We start from the raw sequence: 25,961 nt of genomic DNA, 5'->3' as shown, positions 1-25,961 counted from the left end.
GCCGAATCCTTTCTGAAATGTTTATCCTCACACTGATGCCGGGGTGGTCTCAGAGCATGAGGTTAATGGGCATACGTTGCAAGAGCTCAGCTGCGCGCCCACTCACATGTAAACTCAAAACAAGTATGACATCACATTCATATCCTGTACATTGTGCTCATGGGGAAAAAACAAGGTTACATACTGCAGCTGCATTTGACATTTTGGTTAGGCTGTTGCTGTGTGCTGTTTACTTGCCACAGGCAATATTAAACCAGACGGGGCTGAAATAGAACTAGCAGAAAATTGACTTTAGCTCAAACTACTCCTTGTTTGAAGTGGAACCAACACTATTTGGGCTTCCCCTCTATCAATTCATCCATCTGTCCATAAGTCCATCTTCTGTACCTCACTAGGGTCGCAGGTGTGATGGAGCCTATCCCATACCCCTGACGGCCCATATAGACAATCATTCAAGTACAATTTAGAGTCAACCACAGAACAACTGATGTGCCAACCACTCGTCCCACTGCGCCAGAGGCTTTCATCTCATCAAACATAATTTCTTCAATATTATTATCTCCTCCTTTTGTGTTTGAGACGAGTGCTTTGGAGGAACTTCATAATGAGTCACTGTTTTTGGAATTGAAGTGTACTGCTTTCCTTTGAAGCCTGGATGTTTTTTCTCCAACGATTTAATAAGGTAACTGTTAGTGGATGAGCCATTCTAATTCTCACAGGGAGATGCGTGTTACTAGACTCAGCAAGGCAGTGACACAGGTCCTATTTCACCTGCATCTGGTCAGCACTGAAATGTGCATTATATTATCATCACAAACACATGGAGTCACACGGCGCTGGTAAAAATAAGCAGCCTTGGATGTTTTTCAGACTCGACACACATCTTTAGATTACTCATCGTCATCTCCTCCAATGACTACTTTTTAATTCTTTTTAACTCTGATCACATTGAGGCCACTTGTGCTCTGGTGGGGCTTCAGGTCTGTGCTAGATTAAGCACGTCTGGCTGCTTGAATCCAACTAAAACCAACATTTCTGTTCTTTTAGATCTGAATGATTTGTACTGATGGAATGAGATTTTCAGTTTTGTATATCAGTTTGGCTATTTAGTTGGGTAATGGCAGGGAGAACTAGATGAGATGTGTTTTCCAAATGTTGTACCAAAAATTATATTAGTAATACATGTATTTAAAGTCACCGTCAATACACACTGCTTATCCAAACCAGATATTCCGTTTTGCGTTTTGGGAGATTTGCACAGTTTTTTGGATCTTTTAAATATGGCAAAGTTCTGAATCCCTTAATGATTCGTCCGAGTAAATCCATCATTCGCATCAATCTCAGAATATGCACATTCCATCCATCCATCCATGATCTGAACTACTTTATCCCCAGGAGGGTCATGTGCGTGCTGAAGCCTATCCCAGCTGACTCTGGGCAGTAGGCAGGGTATAACCCGAACTGGTTGCCAGCCAGTCACACGGGTACACACAGACAATAGTAGAGTTATCACTTAACCTACCATGCATGTTATTGGCATGTAGGAGGAAACCGGATTACCTGGAGAAAAGCCACGCAGGCACGGGAAGAACATGCAAATTCCATGCAGGAAGGCCAGGCGCGCAATTGAACCCTCTGTATTGTAAAGTGGACGTGCTAACCAGTCGTGCTGCCCAATGCTCATTTCCATTTTACTGTAATTGAACCCTTCTGAAACATACAGACTAACATTTTACCTCTGAACACAAAACATGTTATCGATCATAGTAACGCTACTCTCCGCTTCGAGTTGAGGAGCTTTGAACAGCTGTAAATGCTTTACAATGTCAGCTTTGACATGCAGTGTAAAATGAGCTAATGCAGTCACAATCCAAAATCTATATGTTTTTCTATATGTTTGCTTAAATCTCATTTGGAACAGATACACCTCCTTCACGTTTACTATGCGCATAATTGATGGGATGCAAATTTATTTTTTAATTCACACCCTGTAATGATTTTAATTTGTCTTCTTTTTTTGTTTCTAGGAGTAAAGGCTTCCATGAGACTACATACTCGGTATGTCCACCATTCACCTCATCTCAGCCTACACTTCAGCCCAAAATGATTCATACTGCCAAGTTTTGAGTTAGTGTTTTATTCTCTTTTGTTAAGTAATAATGCAAGAAAGTGGCATAAATATGGTCAAATGTCAGCACATTTTGATGAAAATGTATTTTTAAACTAAGACTGACCCTTGAGATTAAGATTATTTTGGAATCCTACCAGAAGATTTTGACATTTTCTATTGAAGCATCTCAGGTCAGAGTATGCTATTCAACTGTACATTTACAACAGATAAATACGCCTTTACATCTTTTCAAGGTGCAAGATTATTTGGCAAATAAAAATGTACTGTTATAAATAGCTTTGGGATTAACTACACATGCCAATTGATGCCTCAGATTGAGAACATTTATGTGACATTCATTCTTGTGAAGCAGGAACACATTTTTATACTTCTTTTCTGGTGTTCAAATGTTTCCATGTTTGGCACAAATTGTCTCCCATGGGTACAAATCCGTCTCCATCTCTTGCCTACCTCTTTTCACACGTAAACGCCCGTCCCTGACCACAGCCGATGGGGGATAATGCATGGTTGATGCTTTGCCCCTCCCTCTCAGACGTAACTTTTGCTTTTCCCTGTTGACCACCACACTCCCAAGAAAAGACAACAGTCTTCCAAATAACACGGTTGTAGGCTTCCGATTACAACCCTCTCACTAACTCCACTGATGTGAAACACATGATGGACAAGGAGAAGGAGTGAAGACAGGAGAGCTTTGGTTTTGTATTTGTCACCAGACGTCGGGGCCACTGGTTAGTATGCGCAACAGACCACATCAAAAATGACATCATGCCATCATTTGCGCTGTCTCATGACACACTTGTTTCAGTCCTCAAGAGGCTAATCGGACTTTAAACGGTCAACATAATTCATCATCGTGAGTTGAACCAAGTTTTGTTTTTCAGTTGAAATGCAGAAGTCAGAACACAAGTAGATGAAATGATGTGAAATATTATGACCCCATGGTAAGCTCTGTCACATTTTCAAATTGTCAAATGATACGTTATTCACATTTGGCCCTGCAGATGACAATTACAATAGTTTGAGCCACTGCATCTCGGTGATCCTGTGGCCTGAAAGAAGACAGTCCAACTGCTGGCTTCAACTTGGCCTCCTGACCAAAAGTGTGATAATTTTAGACTGAAGTCTCTCACATGGTCTGGAGCAAGGACAGGCTTTGGAAATAAACTTGGAATTTAGCTTAATTGCAGTTTACAGATTTAGGAGGGGCACTGTTCTCTTCTTTATTTTCTGGCATAAATAGAGAGTGACTTGAGGCCACAGATATGAGGTTTCGAAACCACAAAAGAGGTTCAAGAACGTCACAGGCAATAAGGCGACTTCTGAGTCCATTTTTTTGCTCTGTCGCATGTCTGACCAGGCTCTTCCACTAATGGGAGATCCTTGTCTTCAGTCACTAAATCCACCCCTTTTACTATTCCACTAAAGATCTCTGGTCCCCGCAATAAAATGTGAGTGTTGCTTTTTAAATGCACAGCCAAGTTACAATGTTGTTTTTTTTTTCAGATGCTAATTTCTGTAGGAGGTTGAATAAATTGGTGAAGGTTTTTGAAGTGGGAATTTTCCCTATTTCATTCAGCTGGATCTCATGAATCTTCCTCTGAGGTTGCCAAAATCTTGACAGCCTCTCTGCATTCTCTGTTTGTTCCAGATACTTCCCATTACCTCATTGCCATTAATAGTAAATTGCTCCTTGTCCTTTGCTATTTTAAGGTATAATATTATCTCATCCATTCCATTCCACCAAATTAATACATTTCAGTCTGTGTACAACTGGTGTCACAGTTTGATCTGCTTGCCAAGACCCACTTTCTTCCGTGAAGGTTGAACTCTACCAAGGCAGCCCATTGTCACTGATTCTTTTTTTTTGGGGGGGGGGGTGAGATCCTACCCCAAGTCGAGCAGATCAAGTGTCTTCCAGTCTTCTTCACAAGTGAGAGCCGAATGAAGCAATGGAGCGGGAAATCGTCCGGCAGGCAGATCAGTGCAGCGTTCGCAGTCATTCAGACTCCGCATATTCCTGCTGTGATGAAAGCAGATTTACCGGTACTCGTTGATATGCTGTTTCCTTCTCCTGAGCTCGGATAAGCAGGAGAATAGATAAAAGAGCGCCTGTGAGAGAAAAGCCAAAAATTAAATACCCTTTATTTCAGATTGTGTGGGAGTACCATGAGGGAGCTAAATGATACAAATGCTGTCCTACAATAGTTGTTGAGATTTAACAAACAGGGAAGAAACATATTTCAGTTGGGGTGTCAGGTGACTGGACAGAAAGTGTGTGTGCCCAACGCAATTGCCGTGCAAAGCTCACTCTAACTGTGATCATGGGTGGAGTTTACTTTCTTTTGGTATTTTTGAAGACGCGTGCAGATACAAATGGGAAGTTTGCGCCATTGTGGGCGTAAACACAGCCGACTAACTTCATGGCCGATGGAAACGGCTCCTCTCGTTCACTTTAAAATTCAGAGCACAAGAGGCGCAGTGAGTGTGTGCAGGCAAAGCAAGAACCTCAAACAGACCTCCACGAGAAGATGATGTAAGATTGGCCGGGGCGATCACAGATCACTGCTGGGAAGTGGCCACTTGGAGACCACCTTCCACCCCAATGCATTGCTGTGATGTGGTCCAGAGAGTGATTTAAAAAATAAAATAAGCACAATTTATTTCCACCATGATTCAGAGGGTTCAGTGCATGCTGTTGTCATGAATGAAACCCGTTGACATCCACCACACATGTCTGCAGAGCTCAGAATCTGTCTGCCTGCACCTCATTCCAATTCACCCACCACCTGTGCCACAACATAGACCTGCTTCTAGCAGGAATAAAGTTTACTTTATTTTCAGCCACCAAATTTTCAGGTGCGCCGGATCATGTAAAAGAAAACACTCTTGGAATGCCCAGTGTGGTGCAGCGTGGTCTGCCAAACTCCCAAACACGCTAAAACGAGGCTTCCACCGGCATGAAAATCAAGATGCACCAGTTCATACAGCAGAGAGCACATTGACTCTCCCCAAATTTAGAGCCCGTAAAGTGTTCCTCATCCTTTTTGGTCGCTTGGTATCATTGATAATTAGAGCCTCCCTATTCTTGCTTCATTATACTCATTTATCTTCTAAGTTTAGATAAAGCTGAGATACTTATACAGTGACTTCACTCAACAGCACATGCATGTGACATGGGTTGATGGGAGTGTGAAAGGAGTAATCTTTAAGTTACTAAAGTTATCATAAGAGTAAGTTCGCTCTTGCCTCTTTTGTCTTTTTGGGGGCGGGGGTTGCTCAGGAGACGAGTCTCGACTGCTGTCACCTGAGACAAAAGGGGAACTATTCCTCATTAGACAGTATTAGCATCACAAAAACAATCCAAGTCCTGATCTGATGTGGACTGGGTACAAAAGCACGGTGAGATACTCGGCCACTTGCCGCTCAGCTCCCCTCAATCGACGGTGTTCCTACCTTAAGCGCATTGTACTTAGACGCATGCTCTCAGTGCCATTATTGTGATCAACCGATGACAGTGTCTTTGTAGCTTTTAACTCTGAAGAAGAGTGTCTCCCAGTGTCAGCTGCCTCTATTTCTTCATTTTTTAATCACTCTGCAGACTTCCTTTCAAGTTAGCCTTGGCCAGGGCGCTTTATTTCCTTCTCTGTGGGCTTACAGTACCCTCCAAACAGTGCTGTCTATGGTGTGACTAACGGAACCGGTGACATATGCTGACCGTCGCATGTCTTGAGAATCCTTTTCAAGCTGAATACTTGGTGGGGAAATGCATGAGGTCCTCCTACGTCCTATGGATTAAAAAAAAAAAAAAAAAATCTTAATCGAGTTAACCTGTGTAGGGTGCAAAACGGCTGGATTATAAACAAGTTAACCCGACGTTGGGAATGAATGACTTCATAAAAATGTGGATCCAAAAATCATTTTCAGAACTCCCTGCATCAAAGGCAAGAACATGAGCAACATCAGTTCACAATCACGACACTTTCACTCTGATTTTCACATTGACAAATGTTCACATTATTTATGGACCGTACTGTATATTTCAAACATAGGTTTGACTTAGATTGAAATAGAAGAATACAAAATAACATCCAACAAAAGCAGTATTGTGGTTGCCTGCAATGCAGTGGCGGAAACAATAGACTTACTGAACAATACAAGACACCAACCACAAAAACTAAGGCCATAACATGAAACAAAGCCAAATACAATCGAAACAAACACATGCATCATGACACCTACAGTATTACCCGTTTGCTGTCCTGATGGCAATGTAGTGCCCTGCACGCATGTGCTAGTGATTACGAACATAAAACAGCATGAAAGATCACTGCAAGACTGTGTTTTATTGACAAATATTTATGTAATACCTACCATGGGTCTAGCAATATAAACAATGAGCTTAAACATTTAGAAATGAGGCACAGCGGGCTGGCAATGCTATATAACTGTAAAAAAAAAAAAAAAAATCGGGTTTGGTCAAGAAAGGCAGTTAAAGTTACGTGTTGTTCTTGTCTCCAAATACTTTATATAACGGCCTCTATTCAACGTAGGATTAATGCACGTGGCCATGTACATGTGAGTGCATGCTGGGAAGAGGGCCTTTTCACCGCTCGAACATGAAAGATCAAGTGTTTCTTAGAGATGAGGAAAAATATCTCGGAACAGTTTGCTCTAGTAGAGAGTATGTTCTCCAAATAGTGTGTGTCTACATTAGTAAGAATCTATCCTTGCCTCAGACCTGGGAAAATAGTCACTTCAAAGACAAAGTAGATCAAACACAAGCCTCCAAGACGTTAACATGGCACATACTTGTATATCATACTGGGATTCCCTGGTCTGAGGATAGAGGATAGGTAACGTTGATAGAATGTGAGCAATGAAGGTCACATTTTGCAATACATTTGTCCACATAATCTGTCAATAATTTGTATTGTGCCAGTGTTCCGTTCAGCAATTTTGTGCCAGAGTGTCATATTAAAACCCTTCTGCGTAAAACATCCCTAAATAGGACTGTTGACAAACAAACAAAAATAGATCAAAGCCATACGCTATGAAAATGTCATTGACATCGCTCAAATTGGTCCCACTCGTCCAAAACACGTGACAATGAGTTGTCAAGTTTAAAAAGAATGTCAAAATATGTTTTTCAAAATTATATATTTATTTACATTTGAAAACAACCCAGAGAAAACACATTTCGCAGAAGGGTTAAGAATAGCAGAGAAGTCACTTCCATTAAAGACAGAGCTTTAATCCTGGTGAGAGTGGCGGCGCGAGGGAGTTGGGGCCCCATGAAAAAATATCACTTTGCTGCAAATTGAAAATATTATTTTGTGGGGCCCCTGACTTTCAAAGGCCCTTAGAATCATCATCATCCTCCCCTATCTTACAGTACCTATGACTACAGACAAATGTTCAACAAAGCCTGGTATTTAAATTCAAATGATATTTTTAAACGTTGGAGAGAAAAAATATCACCATGTGTGTTGTTGCTTTTGTAGTTTGCGGCATACTCAAAATGATGACGTGGCACACCATAAATACACACCTCTTCCTGAACCAAAAATCAACATTCCGCTGCTGCTCCTCTATTTATGAAGTCAGGTAGCAGCATGAGCTTCAGGTTGCTTCCTCATTGACGATTGTTCCGTTTCATGTCACAATCTTGACGTGGCTTGGCTGATCTCTGTATTGACCACGCACACACACACGCGCACACACACACACACACACACACACACACACACACACACACACACACACACACACACACACACACACACGTGGAATTGAGAGCACAACTACTGAAAGTTTAACACTTCCACTAGTTGGCTCCATTCATTTACCTAGTCCATCAGCAAGGAATAATCACTCATACACCGCCCACCACAGCATAATCTATAGAACGTGTGCTGAGTTCCATTTGACATCATGTTTGATGGCCACATCCCATTTTAGAGAGTGCGCATACTGGTGCAACCGCATTATTTCAGTTGTTTTTACTTCCTCTCCAAAAATATTGGAAGATTTCCCTTAGTCTCGTTTATTTATTTATTTTTTATTTCCCTGGCAGCGGAACAACTTGTGGAGTGGAGTTGCATGAAGAGGGACAGGGGCAAAATGCTCAGTGTCACCTCTGACAAAGAGGAAAATCATGGCCAAAATTAAAGTACAGTACACATGACTTTGATATGTTTGCTACATGTATTATTAATAAGCAACATGTATTCAGGTAGGCACCCAGTGCAAGAAATAAGTGGTGTAATAATATATGCCACTGTATCAAATTCAAGGCCCGGGGGCCAGATCTGGCCCGCCACATCATTTTATGTGGCCCACGAAAGCAAATCAAACATCTCAACTTCCATGATGCTTGCTAAAATCTCGACAAAAAAATTTAAATTTCTCCTTTGTAATAAATAAAGAGACATATTGTAAGCATTTTATTGTAACCAAACCCCTCATTACAGTAACTTAAACAATATTTGATTAAACTGTTATTATTGACTTTTTTTTAAATTTGGTTTCAGTCACAACGGCCCTCCAAGGGAACTCCAAAGGTAACTAAAATGTGGCCCACGACGAAAATGAGTTTGACACCCCTGATATATGGGGTCAAAGGAGCAAAGGGGCACAGGGTGTCAGGGTGTCCTGCTCGCCTGGTTCTGCTACCTTTGAGTATTTATATCCCAAAAATCAGGCATGTAGACTTTTTTTTTTTTTAATCCATTGTATTTCTTATGAACATCCATCCATTTTCTGATCCGCTTTATCCTCACAAGGGTCGCGGGGCATGCTGGAGCCTACCCCAACTGTCTTCGGGCAGTAGGCAAGGAACAGCCTGAACCGGTTGCCAGCCAATTGCAGGTTTCTTATTAACATGATGAATACAATTTACATGAGAAAATACAACATTTTAATGGAAAAAAAAGGATTTTTGACCGTGAATAATAACAATAAGAATTTATGGGAGCTCAGTTGTATTATGTGGGTGTTGACCCCTGTTTTGCATGCAAATTTCAAACCCGGATTAAAGTTCCACTTAAATCAAGTTTCTGATATAAACTCTTTTAGATGAGCAGAGCAGTGTCAGAATATAATTTCGCTCAATGAAGGTAAGACAACATGCTGTTGTAACCTCATTTGTTCCCACTGTTATCCTTGTTACCCACTGTCCTTTTTACGACATAGGTGATACGGTTCAAGCGTGAGCTGTCGTTCTAGTGTTTGTTTGGTTGAGGAGAAGCATCAGAGTGGCATGTGTTTAACATGCCATGTGGAATGGATGATAACACCTCAAAGAAGGATTAGTATGAGTTTGGAGCTGTTTGTTCTTCCTTTACCCTAACCCTCCCTTTCTTGAGAGCTTAATGGGTGATTGACAGGCAGGAGTGATTCTGGGGGTCACAGGGCGTGCAGACCTGCAGGGTTGGACCTACTTTCATGACCCAACACGCAGGCTCGCACTAGACTCTGGTTTTCTAATGACAGACAAGTGGTTTATTAGTGTAAGAAGGGTGTGGTTTTCTAAGATGGATCACATCATGGACACCAGGAAAAAACTACCGTCACATATGTTGTTCTTCACTGAGGATTGGAAATAAAGGAGTTATTTCATCGCCGTTCTTCAAAATATTGGATAATAAGTGTGTGCATCTGTCGGGGAAGAGAAATCTAGTATTAAATGACACTTCCATTGCCCTCAGTCTGCAAGCTATTCCATCCACACCAGACAACGGTTGTCACTTCCCAAAAATTTGTTCTCCTCGAAAGGAATCTGTTATCTACATGGTGCATCTTTACTTTGACCCTTGAGTTTCCTTTGCTGGAATCTTACGGCATTCATCCAGGAAATGTGACAGCCGGCTGAGTAGTGCACTATAGTTTGAGTGTTGTCTCTCATGTATATATATCTATAAATATAGATTTATTTTTTTTACAGTACATATTTGGGTTGTGGTGACCCCCTTCAACTCTGCAGTCAACCTCAAGCTCCTTTTGACCAAAAACAATGTTCAAAACAATTCCACCGCAGAGTCACTTTAAGTCATACGTAGCTTTTAGGCCAAGGGTCATCCTTTGCTAAAAAGCCAGGTCAATTACAGCCCTCTTGCAGCTTTGATTGTATGGACTCACCGTCAGAAGGCTCATGAAAAGCAATACAGTGAAAGCTGATTGTGGATTGTTACGCAGTGAGGCAGGTTCTAGACATGGCAAAAGGAATTGGGGGTCAACGCCCCACTTTGAAGTCCTCTCAGCTTTGCAGCTGAACACTCAGTGGTTATCTGAACCAGTGGTTCCACACATTTATTCAGCCAAGGTGCATATTTTACATTATCACAGTGTCACAGCACACCACTAAACAAAAATGTCTCAAAAAGTATGAATACTAAAATATTCATGGTCTGATGTCAATTTACTCACAAATTGACTTATTCAATGTGATATTTGATACAGTATACTCACAAAATAACAACAATGGCTTTTCAAACCAATGAAGTGAAACTGGAACCGTGAATCTGTCATGGCACACTAGTGAGGCGTGACATAGTAGTTGGCAATAACTGATCTCAACTGATGCATCATTTTTATTTCTAAGATTCATTGCCTCTTCAGGCAATTCCTGGGGACCTTCAGTTTATAATTGAGTTCCATTCATGTGAGCTCACCTCAATTTGTACATAAATTGGAACACGCCATGGACTCTCTCACCACTCCTAACAACAAAGTTAAGTCATCCTGTAATTATGGGTACATTAAAATGTGGTTGAAAAAAATACTATTTTGGCCATGGATATAAAATAATCAAATGAAAAACAGCAAATTGAGACATGAAACCGAGTCTGCATATTGTTATTATTATTATTATCTTATTTTATTTATTTTTTTTGTTGAATGACGACACAAACTAGTTTATTCCGTGCCGTGTCAGAACCTCAAAACCAAAGCGTGTTTGGAAATAAGGGTTTGTTTGTGAGCTTGACATCTCTGACTAAATAGTCTTAGTGAAATTGAGAAAGTGCCCATGCTCTACACTGATGAGTAAGGCAACACCCTCGTGCGTATTCTAACGACATCGTAAATCCACAACAGAAACTTTTAACTTTGGTTTTCTGTTTGTCTATAATCACAGTATGAATTATTATATTTTGAAAGCTGACCAAATCTTTCCAGCACTTCTGTGACTCTTTCCTGCAAGTGTTTTCTAACACTTGTACGTCCTAATAAATTAGGCCTAATTCTATCCATACTGTAGTCACAGAAATGACATTTAGCAATGCAAACATTTTCAAAATGCGTAATGGGTCTTACGCTCAGACAAAATGAATTTCATGTTTTTCTAATATGTAGAGCATCCACATTCTGTGATGTGACGATTATAGCCCACCCAATGATGGGCAGTCTTGATATGAGACCGCCCAAGCTAAATATTCATGCAATTTAACATTTGGCATTTGTCAATCGTCATGATTTAAAAGGTGTTTGTTGCAACAAAATAATTCTGCCATTTGTAACTGGAAATTGTGGACATATAACATTTGAATAGTTGGATAATGGCTTTGTCATATGAAATGTACAGTAATCCCTCGTTTATCGCGGTTAATGGGGACCAAAACCACCCGCGATAAACGAAAATCCGCAAAGTAGCGTCCAATTAACATAAACAGGTAAAAAAAAAAAAGTCCGCAAACAGTCCGCGAGAACAAAAGAAAACAACAGCGAGTCACATAGAGCAACATATACAGTACTGTACTCATTATATATATTTATTTATATTTGAAAAAATCCGCGATGCACTGAACTCGCGATAAACGAACTGCGAAGTAGCGAGGGATCACTGTATTGTCAAACAGTCTGCTTTCCAAAGGACTCATTTTTCTTGACTTCTAACAGCCTGCTGTCAGTTATTTAATAATCCTTTTAAGGCCATGACAGCTTTGCAAATAAATCAAAAGTAATAACAAGAGTCATTTAATTACAAGTTTTTTGAAAAGGAGGAGGACATCTGCCATTTATTTGATTTTAGAGCCCCATATTTAGTGCCATGGTTTAGAAGGTCAAAACATTGAGTTCCAGCTTTGGTGCATAAACACATCGAAGACAATTAAGATATAGTGCTCTATTTTTGTCTTTGTTTGTTTTCTTTCAAAAAAAAAAGATACAAACACACAATTTTGGTGTCAAGCTTTGGGATGTGATGGATGAAATTCTATTATTGTTCTGCCAGGATGGGTTTATATCTTATCTATGCGCTAGTCTGAAAAATGCCAATTCTGTGGATCAGGACAGACAGCTGGATTTCCTGCAACTGCCACTGAAATACTCCAAAGTGAACCAATCAACTTGATTGAAAGGAGCACAGTTCTAAAGGACGGATTGCTTGACTGTAAGGGCCATGCAAAAAAAACTATTGGCAATAGTTCAAAAAATGATGAATAAAATAATAGACCTACCTGATGCAACGGCACAAAGATTGAGGATCTTATTCACCACCACCACTTTGGCTGACAAAAGACTTCAACATCCACATATTGCAAATCTGCTCGATGTGTCGACGGAATAATCGAAAGGATAATCTATTCTAAGAAGATTTAAAAGTGACTATATGTAACAAAAAGATGAAATACAGTGAACAATCTTGGACATGAATGAGTGGAGAGCAGTGTGAGTTCAGGTCACTGGGGGATGGGAGATGCAGAGGCAAACATGCTTCACCACAATTCAGGGCCGTTGGTCCAGAAGTGTGACGGATTGTTTTATCAATTCTCTAGCTTGGAGGAGTCAGACTCGGAATCGTCTTTATAAGCCAAGTATGTTAAAACACTCGAGGAATTAGTCACCAGTAGATGGTGTCCCTCTATTACTCTCGTAAGCCAAGTATGTTAAAACACTCGAGGAATTAGTCGTAGTAGATGGTGTCCCTCTATTACTCTCGTAACAAAAACTAAACACCATGTCAAAATATACACTTTGGATATACAGTTTACACATACACGCAAAGCTCAGTCATGAAGAAATACAAAGTGCGCAATATTAGGTAAATACTGATCAATAGAAGCAAGGGTGCAAATGATGCCAGTTGACAGCTATAATGACGAAGACAGGCTTTAAAATAGAGGAAATAGGCAAATCTATTAAATAGATAAATAGAACAGTATAAAAAAAATAAACATTGGTAGAGCAGCTCGTGCTGAAAATAACATACAGTGTATAGCATAAAAATAGCATATTTGCTTCAAAAAATTCTGAGAAAACCCGGTGTGAATGTATGACTCACTTTTTTATTTTCTATTTTTCAACGTAGAAATTCAAATACTACTCCTAAATGTTCCATGTTACATTTAATCTAAGTCTAAATCCTAAACCATTTTATCCAGGGGAGTGGTTTTTGGACATGGATTATATTGATAATAACTACCTATGAAGCAAGCACGTTGGCGAAACTTTGTTAGACAACGACTATGAGGTTTTTAGTGTCACTTTTATGAAGGCCAAGAGATTTATGACCACCATAGCAACAGCCCGCGACCTCAACAGCCGTCCGCATGGAGCCTCACTTTGAAGAATCCCTCATGATTGCTTGCTTCCCTCAGCTTTTATTTCTGAATTTGCATATACTGTAGTTAAATATTTTGTTTCACTCAAAACATTTAGATATAAGATTGAGATTTACATTCATTATTTAAATTTTGCGATAGTTAATATTTACATATAACAATTCAATACAGCTTTAAATTGATATTAACAATGCAAAAAAGATGCTCTAAAAAATTCACACTACTTTTTTTCATCATTGACACTAAATGTGACAAAATGTTGCTGTTGAGGCCTTTTGCCACTGACCTTTGTTGAGCACAGTCCATTCATTGGTTATGTGGTGCCATGAATAGATGATGAAACGGCATAGCACATCGCATGGAGGCGCTCCAGGTGTGCCACGGCTCTGTGGTGGTGCATCAGATAGGAGAGGTGGTGGCGGAGTGATTTCAGAGTGACCATGGCAAGAGATTTTGGCAGAGTTGTACAGAAAATGACATGGACCACGTTAAATAAACCAGATTGGTTGAAAGTGGTGCAAATGTGTGATGTTCAACAATAGAAATATTATTAAAAAAAAATATATATATATATATATATATATGTGTGTGTGTGTGTGTATATGTGTGTGTGTGTGTGTGTGTGTGTGTGTGTGTGTGTGTGTGTGTGTGTGTGTGTATATATGCAGCATAGCCATATCACTTGAATTATGCCTCCTTTCCTTCTCCTTTTTGTCAAGTCTTCATTGTAGCAAATTTACAACCAAAACAGCGGCCAGCTGTCCTATAGCTTAGCAACCACTGCAAAATAGGGGCATGCTTGTGCCGTACTATTCCCTGCCATGGGCAGCGTGAATAAGGCTTTTTTTGACGTAAGGCACTTTAGAAGTGACACCCTATAGAACTTATGAGTCAACGGATTTAAAAAAAAAAAAAAAAACAGTTAATGGCTGAGAGAAAAAGTTGTTTGGATGTCTGGTGGTTTTGGTGTCCAGCGCTCGATCGAGAAAAGGAATTGGAGGAGGGATTTATGAGGCATCCTGCAGCCAAAGCAGGTTATGTTGAGTGATGTGCCATTCGTGTTGTGCTCTAGTTACTGCTTCTTCTCTGGTGACAAGTGATGTGTAGCTGGACACTGAAATATCAATACCTCAGCTCTTTATTCTTTTAACTGAGCACTCAACTGTATGCATCCCAAATCAAAATATCACTGGATGGAAAATGTTGAGATCTTGTTTAAAATGATACGCTGTTGATGAGAATTACTTTTTTCTTTCACTTGAGTACCGTAAGTGCATAATGTGTCTGTGTGGCAGCACACCACGCTGCTCATGCAGTCAGTCTCAGTCGCACTCTGTCGTTATGGCAGCGTGTAGGGAGAAGTCATGTGCTGAGCTACAGTATTTCAGCTGCAAACCAGAGAATTGACGTTGTTGTTATTGCAACGCAACACACCTTGTGGAACACCTCAGGTTTTACCACAACATTGAATACGAGGCATTTCTGATACGGTGGATTTGCAGACAGAAGAGGAAGAGGACGGTGGAATTCTTTGGGTGCTTCAGGTAATCACTATCCAGGTATAGATGGAGAAAATGCAGAGCTTCAAGCAGGAACAAGTACAGTTGCTGCTGGAGTTGTTCAAATACTCTGGATAAATGACACTAAAGAAACAAGAACCAAAATAAACACATGACTCAACAAATAGCGGAATGAGTTCAGTATGTGTATCGCTGAGATTATCTCACACTGGCAAAACAGCATTGATTTATTGAGGTAAGGTTCAATTTAAGTGGATTGAATTCCACAGCACAATTGCGATGTGGCGGCCATGGTGTGCTTTGACAAATATGTACTAGAAAAGATAGATAGAAATAATATTTTTCCCTAGAAAATAAATCATAATAACTCAGTTCATAATTAGAATCAAACTTAATTTCATGTCACTGTTATATAAATATTTTAAATGTAAGTATTGAAAAACCCATGTGCAATATTTTTGTGGCATTTACTGACCGGACGCTCAATAATAACCTTTTTTTTTAAATTTATTTATTTATTTATTTAGGCTTTTTACAAAAACAAACTCAAGTTGATCATACACAAGTACACAGGAATTGGTGACATTTTGGCACATTGTATTCATGTTGACTGGTACCTAGGGGTTGTGAAAAAGGTATATTTCATTCCAATATTATATTTAAATGTCTAATGTTTCAAATTCATGTACAACATTTGGTGCCAAAGAAAGGGAGGTGTATCGCTAAGCAGTTTACTGAAACTACACAAGGCTCAGAGGAACAACAATGAAGTCCTTAAAAACACACGTGGAACCCAAGAACCGTTCTTTAGTGCCGTGGGGGAATTACGTCAAAACCACCAAAATGACATAATTTTGGCAGCTCAGCAAAAATCTTGGAGTTGCATTTGTTCCAAAACGTGCCGGGGCAAAGAACAGGGAAACAACCGGAAATAAAAACAAACATGTCTGAGCCAATGTCTTATTTCGCTTACAAGTGGGCTGCCCAGATGTCAAGAAGTATTTTCCAAATCAATCCTTTTTCCCCTGCCATTACAATTACCAGTCAACATTGATGCATATCCGGGACAAATTATCATTTTTTGAGCATGGATACCAGCAAAGCATAATAGATGAATACAAAGGAAAGGTGTTCTTTTAATCCGATTGGCTGGCGTTCACAACATTGATGCATATCCGGGACAAATTATCATTTTCTGAGCATGGATACCAGCAAAGGATAATAGATGAATACAAAGGAAAGGTGTTCCCCGCTTCTTGCACAGTCGTGAGCCTTGTGAGGATGAGCGGTGCAGAGAATGGGTGTACCGTAATTAAACCTTTATTGTCCCCGCACCGCCCCCCCCACCCCACAAAAATCTGATTGCTAGATCATTATACTTCTGAGTTTAAATAAACAAATGTCCCTGATGTCTCGTAGTTTTTATGAAGCTCTAATTTGAAATACACACTTTTTTGGGGGGGGGGGGGGTTAGTTTTACCAGGCACGGTTGTATTTGCCCGAGGTATCAGATCGGTATTGCCAACACCACCTTGAATTTATATATTTATATTCATATAGGCAAGGAAATCAGGTTCTGTCAAATATCACGAGTGTTGGCAAAAACTCATTCGCTAATCACATCAAAATGGCATACTATTTTGAAAACTAATGTGAATATCATGAGCATCTTGCTAGCCCAGGACCTTCTTTATTTTATGCGACTAAAAACCAATCAGTGATTTATGATCAGTCAACAAACATGCAAGAGAGTGATTCTCAAGAGCTGAATGTTCCTGGTCTAGATTTAAGCCTAATGATACATTTATTTCTTACTCCCTTCACCTATTGTGTTTGGTCGTCTGATTGTCTTCACTGTGTCAAATCTCTTCTTGAAATGAATATCGGGAGACCATAGGCACTTGTGCAGTACCTGTTTTTGTCCAACATATTTAAAAGAGGTTTACTGTGACAGGGGTTTGACCGGGCTAGGTCATTTCAGTTGTAATTAAATAGTATTATTACAGGATGTGTTGCTGACTGTTTGTTTACATAAACATGGTTTCCACCCCCTGCAACTATGTTGTTACCATGGCACGACATAATGTCATCAACACCAAGCTCGGGCTTGTTGAGGTATCTGCAAAAAGCACATGGATATTAAAAAAAGCCTTCACTTGTCTCACTCCCACTAAACCCATTCTTGGAATATATCCATACGCACTGAGATGACAAACCCAGGAGTATGGCAAATGATTGTTGAAAGGCATCACTGAGACCTGCCCTACTGAACAAATTCAAACTTAAATCCTTGTTGTCATGGTGATCACAGGAAGGAAAGTCATGGCATGTGCAGAGTCAATGAACCCAATAGTTTCTGCAAAGGCAGTATTGTGGTGGGTTATTTCCAGGAGTTGGTGTCCGAGTGTAATACTTTTTGTGTACTTTGCATTGTTCTTTCCATGCTTGGTTCATTCGACACTCTAAATTGCTCGCACGTTTGAATGGTCTGTCTCGATACGTCAGTCTGTGATTGACCGGTGATCAGTCAAGGGTATGCCCTGCTTCTCTCCATGAGTCAGGTGTCATCGGCTCCAGCTTACTTATGGCCCTGAACAAGGCAAGGAAGGACCTTAGAAAATTAATGAAGTCTTTTGTTGGAGAATATTTGACATTACGGACATCTTGACCAACATGGTACACAATTGCCACTTTAACAGCCAGGTACTCGGCTTTTCCTACTCACTACACATGCGTTTTGAAACCTAAAATGATTTGTTCGAGGTATACATGAGGTTTTGATTTTTTTTTTTTTTTTTTTTTACTCCAGGTGGTTCTGTTGAACCTCTGCTTATTGTTCACATGTTCATCAGTCCACGCTCACACGCACGCACACACAAGCACACCAAAAACTCCAAGCTCAGGTCTTTGATCTCTTCCCCTTTTGTGTCCCCTCAAAATAAGGGATCCAACTCAAGCAGATTCAGTGACTCTCACTCTCTCTGCCGCATTTCTGATAAGTGATAAAACAGCAATTATTCTCCACGAATATACAAACTATGCACCATATTATTACCCCAAGCATGAAAAATTGCCTTGCAAGTTGCTCATTCAAGTAATTTTTCCATCTGTCAACACCCCAAACTGAAGAAACCCGCAGGTTGAGCTCTACCTTTTCCATGTCAGCTAGAAATTCACATTACAGATAGCACTTTTTTTTTAGTCCACACAATTTCAGATGTTTAGCACAGCAGTTTTCCAGCTGTTTGACTGTTGAACTGAGGGAGGACTATATAATGGTTCATTGGTGAAATGCATTTCGTTTTGGCAATTAATTTGTACAAGATGTACTTGCCTCACATATGGAATGGATTATTGCTTGTAAATCTTGAACATAAACAAAATCATTCTACACTTCAACATACTCTTATTTACATACCTTACAAAAATCTCAACAGCTCTAATGCTGTTTGCTTCACTCGCTTAAAATCTGGAAAGATATTTTGTGAAGTTTTATGTTCATTTTGATTGGCTGTAATCTCTGATGTTTCCACGTTGTCCAACTGCAAGTCAAACTTTGAATCGAGCCTTGGCCATTCATGAAAATTTAGCCAGGTTTGAAGAGACTTTTGCTCAATACCGTATCTCAGGTGCTTTAACCACTTTTCATATTTAGGTTTTTGTTGTTTTTACCTGCTGGTCTTGTGCTCGGGTCACCTCTTTGAGCACCATGAGACTTCTTTCGTATGTATTTGTATGAAGATTTTCTTTGATATCTGAGTCTGATTCGTGAGGAAAAAAGAATAGGAACGTATTTAGTTGTTAGTTGTTGTGACTTTCAGCGAGGAGCTTGGCCGACTGTCTTGTTTTGGATAATTGTATATTGCAGAGGATTGTGGTGCCTTTCTCTGTCTCCCCATGGCCTTGGCTGCAAGAACCATATTTAGCTTGTATGTCATCCTCATCATGAGCTGGCTCATCTTCATGCTGTCTGACACACCCCCACAGTGTTGATGGTGGCAGACAGTGGGACTACTAGCTTTCTTGAGAAGATGTAATGTGCTTCACTCTTTAGTTACATTCATATGGGAAAAAGGCCTATCGGTTGAATAGCTTGAGTGTTTGAAGTAATGTATGTGCTGAAACATTTGAAACAATGCTGTAGCTAAAACCTGGGATGCAAGAATAGTCCTTATCCATCCAATTTCTTCCATTTATCTGAGGTCGGGTTGCAGGGGCAGCAGCTTATGGAGGAAAGGGCAGACTTCCCTCTCCCGAGCCACTTCATCCAGGTCTTCCTGGGTGATACTAAGGCATTCGCAAGCCGGCCAGAGGCATAGTCTTTCCGGCATGTCCCAGGTTGTCTCCGGGGCCTCCTCCCATTGGGACATGCCCGGAACACCTCACCAGCAAATCGTCCAGGAGGCTTCTCATCAGATAACCGAGCCACCTCATCTGGCTCCTCTCAATGCAGAGGAGCAGCGGCTCTTCTTTGCGCCCATCCTGGATGTTCGAGTTTCTCTCCTTATCTCTCAGGGAGAGCCCGGGCATTCTGTGGAGGATCATCTGTTTCTGGATCTCATTCTTTCATTCATGACCCATAGCCCATGACCATAGTCGAGGCTTTGTATCACTGCATCACTACGGACGCTGCACAGATCAATATCCCACCAATCAATCTCCCACTCCGTACTTCCCTCACTCCTGAGAGCCCAAGTTATTTGATACAATAAGCTCCAACGCCCCCTCCAAGGACTTGAGCAAGGCTGGGTATGGTGAACTGCTGTTTGGTACATAGGTGCAAACAATAGTCAGTTCCTGTCTGAGGTTAGTGCATCGACCTCACAGTGCAGAGGCACCAGGTTCGATTCCAGCTCCGGCCTTCTTGTGTGGAGTTTGCATGTTCTCCACGGGCCTGCATGGGTTTTCTCCGGGTACCCCGGTTTCCTCCCTCATTCTAAAAACATGCATGGCAGACTGATTGAACACTCCAAATTGTCCCCTAGGTGTGAGCGTGAGCGCGGATGGTTGTTCGTCTCTGTGTGCCCTGCGATTGGCTGGCAACCGGTTCAGGGTTTCCCCCGCCTACTGACCAAAGACAGCTGGGATAGGCTCCAGCACACCCCGTGACCCTTGTGAGGATAAAGCAGATCGGAAAATGGGTGGATGGATGGATGGATGGATGGATAAAACATCAAAGCCCTTGAGCAACCAACCTTGAAATATTGTGGAGGTTTTTGGGTTGTTTTTTTTTTTGTGGGTGCATTGGAATACTGTGATATTCAAACAGTCTGGTGTTATTACAGCCCATCCTGCTTTTGTTCATAAATCACCCAAAAAGCCACAGTAGTTCGATTGTGTTTTTCAAAAATGGGCAATGAAGTATTCAATGAATTGTGCAACTGTTAGCGTAGACTGGCACTATTGGCGGTAAAAAAATTGAAATACTGAACCAGTTTCGCCTTCAATTTTAAGCTCAACTGTTTTACACGTAGAGTGGAAGGAAGAAACACTCTTAACACAGCCCACAGCGGAGGAGAATTGCTTGCGACATTGAACGGAAAGGAGGAAAAATGCTGAAATGTGTTCCAGTTTGCAGTGTGTGTGTAAAGTGAATGTTTGCTAAGGACGTTTGGAAAATTGCAACCTGTAAATTCCTTTTTATTTTTTTGACGCATTTGTCTTTGCATTAAGCAAAGATAAGTCTTTATGACAGACTGCATGGGGTATAGGTTAAACTAAAATCCTTGTCTATAAGATCTATACATTCTTATGACATAGTGTGTTATCATTGCATGCATCAACTTGTAAGCTTGGCACCTGCGGCAAATGAAAGTAGAAGCAGGTGTTGGTATAAATATTAGACTGATGGGATAGCTTGCGTTCTCTTCCCTTCTCTTCGCTCCTGTCTGTCTTTCTGTTTCATCCTCCCTCCTTCACGCTTACATATTCACTTGGACATAAACCCTCCTTCACCTTCAATTTTCTTTCGTGAAGCAGGAAAGAATTTGTCGCTGCTGGGTGTAAATTCCAATCATTATCTGATTAAATCACCCATACAATGCACATGCATGTTTGATGCTTAGGCCTGTAAGTTCCTCTTATTTACTGTACTGTAAGAGGCCTATCAAGCTTTTGAAACACAAGACATCAATACTGCGCCTTAATTAAAACGATGACTGCTGTTGTGAGGTTCCGTATTATTGGGCAATCATTATAGGGTTTAATTATGAACCCCCCGCCAGTGAGCTGTGTTTTTGACTGTGAGGAATGACACGGGAGGTGTTCAGCATTTGACAGGGAGGGAATCTTTCTGGCAGGTCGACATTTGCTGCTCTCTATGGTACAGCGCACATTATAGACAGCCTCACATACACCCCATGGCCACAGCGTGAAGCTCACTTGCAAATTTTTTTCGATAAAATGGCGCCTCTGCCCTGTAGCTTATATTGAGCCAACAAAACGTTTGAAAAACTTCAGTGCAAGTACAGCCACGGCTATGAAGTGAATTCCTCACCATCAAATCCACAATATGTATACTTGTTTTGCGAATGTAGAGTTTTGAATGTCATCAGATTGAGCAGCGCTCGCTTTTGTTGTGACTGGTCTTCAAGAAACTACAATATATGCCATATTATGTGAGCTTGGAAGAGTCTGTCTGAGGGAAAACACCAAAAGTCCCTGTCTGAAATGTGAAGCAGCTGGGGAGGATTTGGGTTCAATCCTACACGTGAATCCACTGTTTTCTTTTTTATCACCAGTACTGAATGAATTTTTAGTTTTAGCAATGTGGTTAGCCATCAAGTGCAACGCTCTCAAGGCACTTCGATTTGGTGGCGAATCAATTTTGAAGGCTTCATCAACTCATTGGAGAGCCCTCTCAATATATTGTGCAGAGCGGGCTAGGTTTGAGGCACTCACCTGTCGAGATAAATCCATATTTCAAGTAGGTCTCCTGGTATTTTCTCTGAAATGCACCTTGCTTTGTCTTCTTGGGCATAGGATCTTGTGTGGAATTCTCACTGGGCATTTTCCCCATTGCAAAGAAACTTTCCAAATACGTCTGCATTTTCAACTCATTTTGCCAGCTTTTGGGTTTTGTATTAGGGTTAGGCAATTGAGACAGCATCATAAAATGCATCGAGTCAGTCATAGATACATGTAAGAGAGAAAATCCAGTCACTTTTCAATAACAAAATAGTTTTCAGCCTCAGTTGACAAATAAACTAGAAATATAGTACATTGTTTTGGGGGTTGTTTTTTATTTATTTTTTTTACTGTCATCTGCGCGGCCTGCCATGGCCCGGCGGTGGATGGGGACTGCTGCTTCTTTACAAGTTTTAGATCCATTTTACTGGTGATGAATACGATTGTGAAAGTTTCTAATCCTCAAGCGGGTAATGAAACCCGCAATTGTGTTGAATTTCCAGCCGCCCCCAGCATCCTTCCTACCCCCTGTGGATGATGGTAATTCCTCTTGACTGGATTTGGGATGAACACTTTCCAGTGAGTGAGCGCATTGCGACATCTCTCGTATTTCCACTCCTTAAACCCAATAATACACTTGCAATTTGCATTTTGTTGTGGGTTTGCAAGTATGCAGCAAACACAAGCAGACATAAAAAACAAACAACAGCCCCCCCCCCAAAAAAAACTGCAGACAGACATATGTGACCCAAACTGGAATCAGTCTTATCATCTTGAGCACATTAGTACTGTGCATGACAGAACTGCACCAAGGGTGTTTCAGACTACACAAAAAGGACTTGGGAAGATTCTGGGGGAGTGAGGCATGACCGCCCCTTTGAACATGGAAGCTGTGCCAGATTCCCAAAGACTACATCATGACTCAGAGTTCAAGGCTCGTTACTTGTAAACAGCATTGTTCACACGACTTTTTGTCCAAAACATGCATGTACCGTATGTTAGTCATAAAGACCTGCTTATTCAACCGAATCTTAATTATTTAGATTCAAGAGGAAAATGGGGAAAATGTGGGCAGAAATAATACATCTCATTTATTTAGAGTCAGCACAAATATAAGATCAAGATTTGATGAGGATGTAACCCCTCATCTGGGCACAATTCCACGGGTGTTGGTAAAGCTGCAGACAGTTCATTGATTTATGGCTGTAATTTGGTTTTCCAGCATAAAACTGCTCCAATGGTTTGTGTCACGGTTGGGGGGGGGGGGATCAGCATTGCATCAGGTCATAGCATCACCACAAATATGAACTGAAAAAAACTCTTTTTGGGTTTGTGCCGCGCGGTTGGGGGGGGGGGGGATCAGCATTGCATCAGGTCATAGCATCACCACAAATATGAACTGGATATAGTCACATCCTTGTGAGCCATCTCATCATTTTTTTGCCCCCCAATGTGTTTCATTTATTGAAGTGCAATAGAACAGACTCACGGAAAATAATACAATTCTTGTCAAGAAATCATTTCCGATGCCTTGCTTTGAACTACTTATTTTCTGTCAAAACCTCATAGAGACTCCCACTAGGTTTGCCTTCAAATTCGCCACTGACCTAACACCATGCATTCCTCACATTCTGGACAGAAAGTGCCAGGCTCTTTTAAGCCTTCAAGTTAAAGGTGTGTGTTATGTGTGAGAGAAAGTTGCTCCTGCGAGAACCATATTACATGTGCAGTACTTTGGAACCAAAGAGCAGACCTGTGCATTTCTCTGCATCGTCCATCACACGGGAGCGAGTCCTAGTCTACAGATTAAGGGATGCATATACTGTAGTGTGGTCAGTCAACCTCTATAGCCTTCCAGTGCGTGCAGTACGAGTGTGTCCCTCTCTCCTTTTCAGACAGATTAGAGCATATAGAGGATCACACTGCAACAATGCTATACGTGTGTGTGTGTGTGTGTGTGTGTGTGTGTGTGTGTGTGTGTGTGTGTGTGTGTGTGTGTGTGTGTGTGTGTGTGGGTGGGTGGGTGGCTAGTGTGTGTGGGCATGTTTAGATAAAACAGCAGCAGGGTGCAAAGCAGGAAAATATTTGTGGAGGGGCAAGAAAACAAAACACGGAATTTAAAAAAAAAAGAATTTGGGTAGCTCTTTTTTTTTTTTCAAAAGTAGTTTGAAGGAAATTTTGGCAGCAGAGTGAAGGCAACCAAAGAGTCAAGTGCCTTATAAAAATAAATGAATGTGTAGTGACGAGAAGGTGAATTTTGTAGTTGTAGTGCTCTCTTTTTTTCTCCCAAGGGTGTTTTTGGATGCCTTTCTCATCAGTCTGGGCAGGACCTACGTGCACCCCCCCCCACCTCCTACCCCTTTCCCTTTTCCTTGCCTCATTTCTCTGCAGTGGAGAACGAGAGCCATGCGTTGACTTCAGGTTGAGAAGTGAGTGAGGGAAAGAGAGGCAGAGAAAAGGAGAGAAGAGACTCACAGGCACCTCACATGTTGGGAATTGGAGTCACTGTGCAGCCCACAGAGTTGAGGTGAGGGGTGAATATTTTGACACTTTATCAACTTTCCTTGTGCATGAGGGTGTGAATCTGTGTGTTTGTTTGCAAACAAATCTTTTGCTGAGAGTCCAGTCAAGATTTTGTCCATATTGCTGGATCAACAAGGAAATGCAGTCAAAAGCAGAGATCCCGCGTACCCCGACTGAACTTATGTGTGAACACCCTCTTTTCATGTCAGTGATCAGACTTTAACGCACGTGTGACAGGTTTACCGTTCCAATACACCAGTGGGGTGTGTATGTGTGTGTGTGTGTGTGTGTGATTCAGTCTGTGAAGTGGAGAAAAAGAGTCATTGTTAGAGACTGCAGACACCATGCACCAATATTTATCTGCATGTGCATGTTGAGTCTCAGTGATTCATTGTTTGATTCAGCGTCTCCGATATTTGTAGAAAACAAGGTTTTGTTTCAGCTGTGGTCTGCAATGGACACCAAATGAGGGGCAGACCTCGGAGAATCAAGATCTCATCTGGCCACAATATGGACTGCCTGCACATTTCGCTGTCACGTTAAAATGTTGGATTCTTTTAGTGCAAGATTTATGTTTGCAACAGACCTCAGATGTTATAAAAGTGATGAGAAGCGGTAAGCAGATGTGGTGAGTTGCCACAAGGATGGCTTTGGAGACTCCAGAAAAAAAAACGCATCAACTTGTATGTCACAAAGGTGTGTGATAACATGTTGCCTCCAATGCTGTTTAGATGAATCTTGCCTCAAAATGCACTGACCACGCGAGAAAGATTGACATGTGGATGTGGTTGTTCCCCTTTGGTCTTGGCCCTTTCGCAGCTTGGATGGTGTTGTTGTGAGATGTCAGGGTGGGGCTAAGGTACGCAGCGGACGTCTGTGCCCCAACCACACCTGTGATGCCGAGTGAAACCTGCTCAGTCATGCCAGTCTACCACACTTGTTTTAAACGGTGGAAAATCGTCCTCAGCTTTGCCAGGGTTGGCATTCCCCATGTGAGTGTAATGTTGTAATTTGCAACATTATACACATGCACAGCTGGGCGCCGTGTGTATTTCTCAGAGTTGTCCAGATTAGTTCCTCAACGTTTAGAGTGCTGCAACATCCATAAAAGTGTCATATGACAAATAACATTTGACTAAATTTGTCAGCATATAACCAATTCAGCCACTTCTCAAACCGTGTACTCGTTACAAGTAAGGTTCTCATTTCATAGAATTATTTGGTCAATGTATTAGTCCACCGTGAGGTCAGCAGTGCAAGATGGAAGTGCCAAATGCTGCACAACTTTACAATAGACTTGTGATCTTCGACAAAAATGATTGT

General features: G+C 41.1%; 1 protein-coding gene across 2 annotated transcripts in view; it reads left to right on the top strand.

The window, feature by feature from the left end:
• The window catches only part of znf469 (zinc finger protein 469), a 219,954-nt gene that overhangs the window by 125,763 nt on the left and 68,230 nt on the right, over nt 1–25,961 (top strand). The window contains exon 6 of one of the 2 annotated variants that reach the window (XM_019894127.1): nt 2,028–2,058. The gene's annotated coding sequence lies outside the window, so the exon portion shown is untranslated. Of the gene's footprint in view, nt 1–2,027; nt 2,059–24,495; nt 24,643–25,961 lie in introns of those variants that run through there. The other variant, XM_019894128.1, reaches the window with a different exon arrangement.

This window comes from Hippocampus comes, unplaced genomic scaffold (assembly GCF_001891065.2).
Source record: "Hippocampus comes isolate QL1 unplaced genomic scaffold, H_comes_QL1_v1.1 scaffold104, whole genome shotgun sequence".
Taxonomy (NCBI): domain Eukaryota; kingdom Metazoa; phylum Chordata; class Actinopteri; order Syngnathiformes; family Syngnathidae; genus Hippocampus; species Hippocampus comes.
The sequence above is the reverse complement of the archived record's forward strand: the minus strand, read 5'-3'. Positions and strand labels throughout refer to the sequence as shown.